We start from the raw sequence: 8,066 nt of genomic DNA, 5'->3' as shown, positions 1-8,066 counted from the left end.
ACACTGTAACTATCTGCTTCTACTGTTTATTTTTTTATTATAGCCTATTTATCTTATGTATAGGCCTAATTTTATATTGATGTTATCCTATACAAAGTAGACTACTGTGTTCTATCCGTCTGTCTTTCAATGGTATATGTGATACATAAAGTAGCCTAGTTCCTGTGTAAATAATCAGAAAAGTTTACTAGGATCTCCTTTTAGTTGACCTTGTACCAGTGATTTTGTACTACCATGAAACTGTACTGTACTGCCAACATTGGACTGTCAGAATCCAGGAGATTTATATTTTAAAGTTTGAGAACCGGTTCTGCTCTGAAACAACATGAGACAATTGATAAAGTTTGACACACATAGCCTTTTTCTCTTTTTCTGGGCTTGTTTGCATACTGCATAGACCTGGCTGCTAACTGATGGATTTTTTTCAACTTGAGTTTATTTTTTATTTTTGAATAAATCTTTATTCAAAAGTCATGACATACAAGACAATATAAAACAGACAGTGAAAGACAGAAAATGCTTTTCACTGGTTTTGAACCACCAACCTTGGCCTCTCTAAGCCAAGTTCTTTCCTCTGTAAGTTATTAATCTCATAGGATTCAGAAGCATAAGCTTTCTTTTCATATATAGGCTATATATATATATATATATATATATATATATATATATATATATATATATATATATATATATATATATATCATAACGGTGTCAAAGGACATACATTTTTGCCATTTGCCATGATGATGAAGTATAGGGTCCAATGATTATAGATAGACCACAGTAAGGTGGATTTTTTGAATTTTGATTCAAGTCACTAGGTTAAAGTTTGAAGGAACAGCATGGTGCCAAAGTATTCAGATATACAAAAGTTAAATATCTCCCAAACTACAAAACATTTCAAAGTAAAATCACACTTTAATAACTGTACGTTGGGCATGGGACTTGAACCTGTCTGAAACCTGCCAGGGACAAGTTACAACCACTCAAGCAACCACACCATTGAGCCAAGGTACCTTTGGGCCCTCAACAGGTATCTGCTGGTGCTTTTGACTTTTTCTCTTGTATTTTAGCCTTGAAAAGGTCAAAGTTCTCAAGCAATGAACTGTAGGAAGACTGGGATTTGAACATTCTGAGAGGCTTATCATTAGACCACTCTCTCACTAGAGGTGCTTTTTGGTGCTTTTAAGTAATTGTTTTGTATTTTAACCTTGAAAAGGTCAGAGTATGTGGGAGGACTGGGATTTGAACAGCATTGAGTCAGATCTTTAGACCACTAGACCATGAAAATGTCATAGTACCAAATTAAAGCTACTAGACCTTACCCGTTCAAAGATATGTGCTCCAAGTTACTGTAACTGGTGCATGCGTGAGAATATGTGGGAGCATCATAATGTAAGGAGCAGCCCATGGAGGAGTGTATATTTATGATGGATACAAATAATTTAACAGCAAAATTAGGTGAATAGAAGTATGGGGATGTATGCACTTACTGTCTAATGCACTTACAATGCCTCGCATCATGCTTGTAGATCGGCCATTTTCACTAGTTTAAATTGTTTTTTGAGCGGTGGTCACACCGTCTCCATAGCGTGGCCGTGTGTGTATCCGTCTATGTGGGTGGGTGGGTGGGTCCGTATGTAGCCTGTGGTGTAGCCTGTGGTGTAGTACCTTTTATGACCACACATGTTAAGGGAGGGGCGCTGTTTTCAGGCCAGGCCAGGCACACACACACACATGCACACACACACACACACACACACACACACACAGGGGGGGGGGGGGTTGGTGGGTAAACCACCGCTCAGTTCACACGGGTGTGATTTTTTTTAAATAATGACACAAAAAGAGACATACAAGGTTTCCACCCGACAACTACGATTTAATGTAGGGGTGCTTCAGATGAAAAAAAAATAATAATATTCATGGGGTGCCCTGAGAGGCTGAGACAAAAAAGTTTGGGAACCCCTGGTCTGAATTTTGACCCGATATCCTGCGGTGCTCCTGAATTGTCATTTCTCCTGGATTAGCTATAAAACTCCCAAAATTCACAAGAAAACAGGAAATTACATTTACTATGTTCAATTATTTTTGGGGGGAGGACCCCCCAGACCCCCCGCTTTATGGCAGAAATTGTACCCATAATTTTCCAATGCGAGTAAGCAAGCCTGAAAATTATCTAAATCACAAAATTCACCTAAACACAGGAAAATACATCCATCTAGGCCTACTCTGTTAACTCATTGACTGCGCCGCCACGAGTTCCCCGAGTTCTTCCCATTGTCTGAGGCTGCGACGCCCGAGTTTCACGAGTTGGGGCTGTTTTCAAGGTTTATGCAAAAGTACACTTTCCCCTAGCCTGTGACAAAATGTCATGTTGCTATGATAAAAGGGTGGTTAAAAATCACACATCAAAGTCAGCTTGTTTGAAAACAAAGGAGAAATCGACCTCCCCATGAACCCAAAGTGAACTCGTTTATCAGGACACGGCTCCGCCGACACAGTGCGGCGCGGCCGCAGCAGTGGTGGTGTCAGACAATGAAAACAAAACAAGCAGATCTTCAAGCAGACCATTCTGCATGAATCAAAAACATTTTCACTTGAAAAGCTGTGACCTGCTGCACTGAGTCACCCTAACCCACTCACAGCTCCATATACACACAAAAAAGTTCAAAGTCTCTACAACAAAAGTTTACCAAAACAGCAAGACAACAATGGCTACATCAGAGCCTCGTAGCAACCGCCCGGCCTCTCAGGCCTCTCTATACCAAAACAAGCCAACACAAACACATCAACAACACAGCAACACCTCCCTGATGAAAGCATTCACAAATCAACACTCAAAATGTTATAAAAGTTTCAACATGAACTTACCTCAGTGTGAGGAGGAGAGCGTTGGTGTAACACACACATACAGAGAGAGAGAGAGATAATTCCAGTGCCGTTTAGTGTCCAGTAGATCAGTAATCCTATAGTTTCATTCGTGTAGTTTTCTTTTTTCGTTGTTTGTGAGCGGGTTTCATGCCCACACCGCGGAAGCCTAAGGCCCCGGCCGGGCGCAGCAAGCGCCCGACGGCTAGCCATGGTTCGCCGGTCGCCTCTGGTTCTGGTTCCCGTCGCGAACCAGCCCGATCCTGCACTGGACGCGGGCGAGGTAGAGGGGCTAGAGGGCCTCCATCGAACCCCGGTCCTGGTCAGACCACCATGGATTCCTTTCTAATCGCCAATTTGCCCCGTCCGGAGACGGATACGGAGTACGAGACGGAGGAAGAAGAGGCGGCGTCGCCGTCCCAACAACACACACCGCGGGCAGACACGGCTCCACTGCCCGCACTCCTCACGCCGGAATCGGTGGCTCGCCGTCCCGGCCACGCGAAGAACGCTCTGCCATGCCCATGTCGCCGAGAGATAATATCGAGACGCACGCATCTCTCCCAGTCCCAGAGTGAGATGTATGTATTATCCTAATCCATATCATTGATCCATTCAAAAACAGCAGATAGCAGTCAGTGCAAGTTCACAGCGCATCACTGTGTAGCCTACTTTCCTGAGCTAACTTTCGCTAAATTATTCACTCAATCAAATGATGTGTACAGGTCCGTGTCCGAGGACTTCTCCTCTCCGATGCAGATGATGTCATCGGCAGCACTGGTGATTTTGAGTGGCACCCCCCGGAGAGCAAAGATGACTCTTTCTTTGTGCGTAAGTTGTGCACATGCAGCACACATTGCGCGCGTGCACACACACACACACACACACACACACACACACACACACACACACACACACACACACACACACATGGAAACAGAACTTTTCATTCAATTTGAGGAGTAAATAATTTATTTTATTTTGGTATGCGTTTTCAGAAGCTGATCAAGGAAGTGCTTCTCTGTCAGGCACTGGGACACAGAGACCTTCAAGCAAAGGAACAGGCAAAGGTAAGATAAAAATAATGATATTTTATATATATATATATGTGTGTATATATATATATATGTGTGTATATGTATATATATATATATATATATATATATATATATTATATGTATATATATATATATATATATATATATATATATATATATATATATACACACACACATATATATATATATATATATATATATATATATATATATATATATATATATATATATATAAAATATCATTATTTTTATCTTACCTTTGCCTGTTCCTTTGCTTGAAGGTCTCTGTGTCCCAGTGCCTGACAGAGAAGCACTGGTGATGGAAGCACTTCCATCACCAGTGCTGCCGATGACATCATCTGCATCGGAGAAGTCCTCGGACACGGACCTGTACACATCATTTGATTTTGGTGCCGCCTCTTCTTCCTCCGTCTCGTACTCCGTATCCGTCTCCGGACGGGGCAAATTGGCGATTAGAAAGGCATCCATGGTGGTCTGACCAGGACCGGGGTTCGATGGAGGCCCTCTAGCCCCTCTACCTCGCCCGCGTCCAGGGCAGGATCGGGCTGGTTCGCGACGGGAACCAGAACTAGAGGCGACCGGTGAACCATGGCTAGCCGTCGGGCGCTTGCTGTGCCCGGCCGGGGCCTTAGGCTTCCGCGGTGAGGGCATGAAACCCGCTCACAAACAACGAAAAAAGAAAAAGAAAACTACACGAATGAAACTATAGGATTACTGATCTACTGACACTAAACGGCACTGGAATTATCTGTCTCTCTCTCTCTGTGTGTGTGTTACACCAACGCTCTCCTCATCACACTGAGGTAAGTTCATGTTGAAACTTTTATAACATTTTGAGTGTTGATTTGTCAATGCTTTCATCTGGGAGGTGTTGCTGTGTTGTTGATGTGTTTGTGTTGGCTTGAGCTTCACCGAAGCCATTGTCGAAGCCTGGTGCACCCCGCGACCCACCCAACCCCTCTGGCCCGATTCTCGGACTGTGAGGAGGTCAGCCCATGTCCCTGAAAGGATACCGCCCAGACCACGAAGGAGAAACCCTACAAGGGTCTGCTACATCTGCAGCAAAATACACAAGAAAAGGAGTGAGACCTCATTCTACTGCCATCTGTGTCTTGTGCCTTTGCACAGGAGGCTTTGTTTCGAACGGTACCACGCAGAGATTGACTATGAGCATGCAAGCGGTGCTCGACGTCGATGATAGACAGACACATTTTGATGACATGAGTGTAGACATACTGTGTACCGATTTGCGTGATTTTAGGGCAAATTCTGTAGGAGCAGTGTCCAAAAATGTGTTTGAAAAAATCGGCCTGATGGTGGCGCTATATGGGACAGATCCATTTTGATGACATGAGTGTAGACATACTGTGTAGCGATTTGCGTGATTTTAGGGCAAAATCTGTAGTAGTGTCCAAAAATGTGTTTTGAAAAATTGGCCTGAAGGTGGCGCTAAATGAGAGCTCCATGTTGATGACATCAGTGTAGAGCAAGTATGTACCGATTTGCGTGATTTTAGGGCAAAATTTGTAGGAGCAGTGTCCAAAAATGTGTTTTGCAAGAATCGGCCTCAAGGTGGCGCTAGAAGAGGGGCATGTGAGAATTGATGGGTGGAGGTTGTAGTTTGGCAGGCAAGGAGTGTGTGTGCAAAATTTGGCATGGATCTGGGCAACGGTTGCGGAGATACGATGTGACGTGCAAAAGTGTGACGTGTGACGGACGGACAGACAATGTGCCCATTACACTGTAAGAAAATATTGTTTTGTTTCAGATCATAAAGTAAGCATCTCATGTAATAAATAAAGAGCTGTGAGTAAAAAAAATTAGTTGTTTGCTTGAAAAGAGACCATTCACAAAAACGTATTTTTCTCCAGTTGTTATTCTGAGAGGGCTTGGTTTTGGTGAAACAAGGGTTTTCAAATGGCTATAACTAAAGAAGTGTACATGATAAAAACATAATTATTTTTTCTGTGGAAACTAGAAGTTATCCTCTTTCATCTGGGCCATGGCATGACATAGTCATCATTAGACAGAATTTAAAAAAAAATGGTAAACATGGTAAGAAATCAAGAAATGCTTGGCAACCTAGCTTGATAGTTCACTTTTAATGGTGGCAGTCAATGAGTTAAAAGGTTTTGGGGGAAGGAGGGCCTCCAGACTTTTTTCAACTTTGAACGAGGATGCTTGCTAAACCTTTTTGCTTTTTTTCACAAATAAAATTAACACAAATTGAGAAGATAGTAGCTAGTAGTATAATTGCTGTAGGCTATAACTGATTTTATTATCAGGGCTGGATGTTGTCACCACATGTAGGCTGTAATTACCTTCTTTTTTTGGCATCACATCTAGAATATCTGGCGTTAATGAGTTACTTGGGCAACGGTTTGGGAAAATCAATCTAAAAGTTAGTCATTAGGTCCTTTCAACAGACCTCTCTGCCCACTAGAGGGCACAAAAGTTCAAGACCAACGGACGTTCATACGACGTCCATACGACGTCCCAGTCAAACCCTGAGTGAGCTCGTCCCTGAGCTGCGTTGGAGAAAGACTTTGAAACGACGTCCGTACGACGTCGCATGCAGAGCTGCCTCGCGCAAATGAGCCTGCCTCTCACGTGCACTCACACACAGGCCATCCCATAAACAGCAAAACAAGAAATGACATGACACAGACAGACATATTAATAGCCTACCACCACTGTGCAGCCCAAAATAATTATCAAATCATATTGAATATTAATCAGCAGCAGCACAATGTAACTATCTGCTTCTTATGTTTTATATTTTTATTTTTGTATAGCCTATTGATCTTATGTAGGCCTAATTTTATATTGATGTTATCCTATATACTAAGTAGACTAGGCTACTGTGTTCTATCCGTCTGTCTTTCAATGTTATATGTGATAACCTAGTTCCTGTGTAAATAATCTGAAAAGCTTACTAGAATCTCCTTTTAGTTGACCTTGTACCAGTGATTTTGTACTACCATGAAACTGTACTGTACTACTGCCAACATTGGACTGTCAGAATCCAGGAGATTTATATATTTTAAAGTTTGAGAACCGGTTCTGCTCTGAAACAACATGAGACAATACAGTTTGACACACGTAGCCTATTCTCTTTTTCTGGGCTTGTTTGCATAGACCTGGCTGCTAACTGAAAATTTGGTGGATTTTTTTCAACTTGGTCAAGTTTTTTAATTTTTTGAATAAATCTTTATTCAAAAATTATGTCATACAAGACAATACAAAACAGACAGTGAAAGACAGAAAATGCTTTCCACTGGTTTTGAACCACCAACCTTTGCCTCTCTAAGCACAGTTCTTTCCTCTGTGCTATAGTCATAGAGCCATAGCAAGTCTACAAGCGACAACAAAGTTATTAATCTCATAGGATTCAGAAGCCTAAGCTTTCTTTTCATATATATTTTTTTCCATTTAGGTGGACAGTGGACAGTGACAGTTCATAAAGGTGTCAAAGGACATTATTTTTTGCCATTTGTCATGAATGATGATGAAGTATAGGGTCCAATGATTATAGATAGACCACAGTAAGGTGGAATTTTGATTCAAGTCACTAAGTTAAAGTTTGAAGGAACAGCATGGTGCCAAAGTTTTCAGATATACAAAAGTTAAATATCTCCCAAACTACAAAACATTTCAAAGTAAAATCACACTTTAATAACTGTACGTTGGGCATGGGCTTGAACCTGTCTGAAACCTGCCAGGGACAACCACTCAAGCAACCACACCATTGAGCCAAGGTATCTGCTGGTGCTTTTGACTTTTTCTCTTGTATTTTAGCCTTGAAAAGGTCAAAGTTCTCAAGCAATGAACTGGAGGAAGACTGGGATTTGAACATGGAACCTCTAAACTGAGAGGCTTATCATTAGACCACTTCACCATCTCTCACTAGAGGTGCTTTTAAGTAATTATTTTGTATTTTAACCTTGAAAAGGTCAAAGTATGTGGGAAGACTGGGATTTGAACATGGGAGCTCCGAACTGTGAGACCAATCATCAGTCCACTACATCAGGGGTTTTCAAAGTGGGTGACGGGGCACCCTGGGGTGCCGCGACGGCAGTCCAGGGGTGCCGCGAGATAATTTGATAATATTTGAAA

The sequence above is a fragment of the Nannobrachium achirus genome (genome assembly GCF_963921795.1).
Source record: "Nannobrachium achirus genome assembly, chromosome: 5".
Lineage (NCBI taxonomy): Eukaryota > Metazoa > Chordata > Actinopteri > Myctophiformes > Myctophidae > Nannobrachium > Nannobrachium achirus.
Note: the sequence above shows the minus strand (reverse complement) of the source record.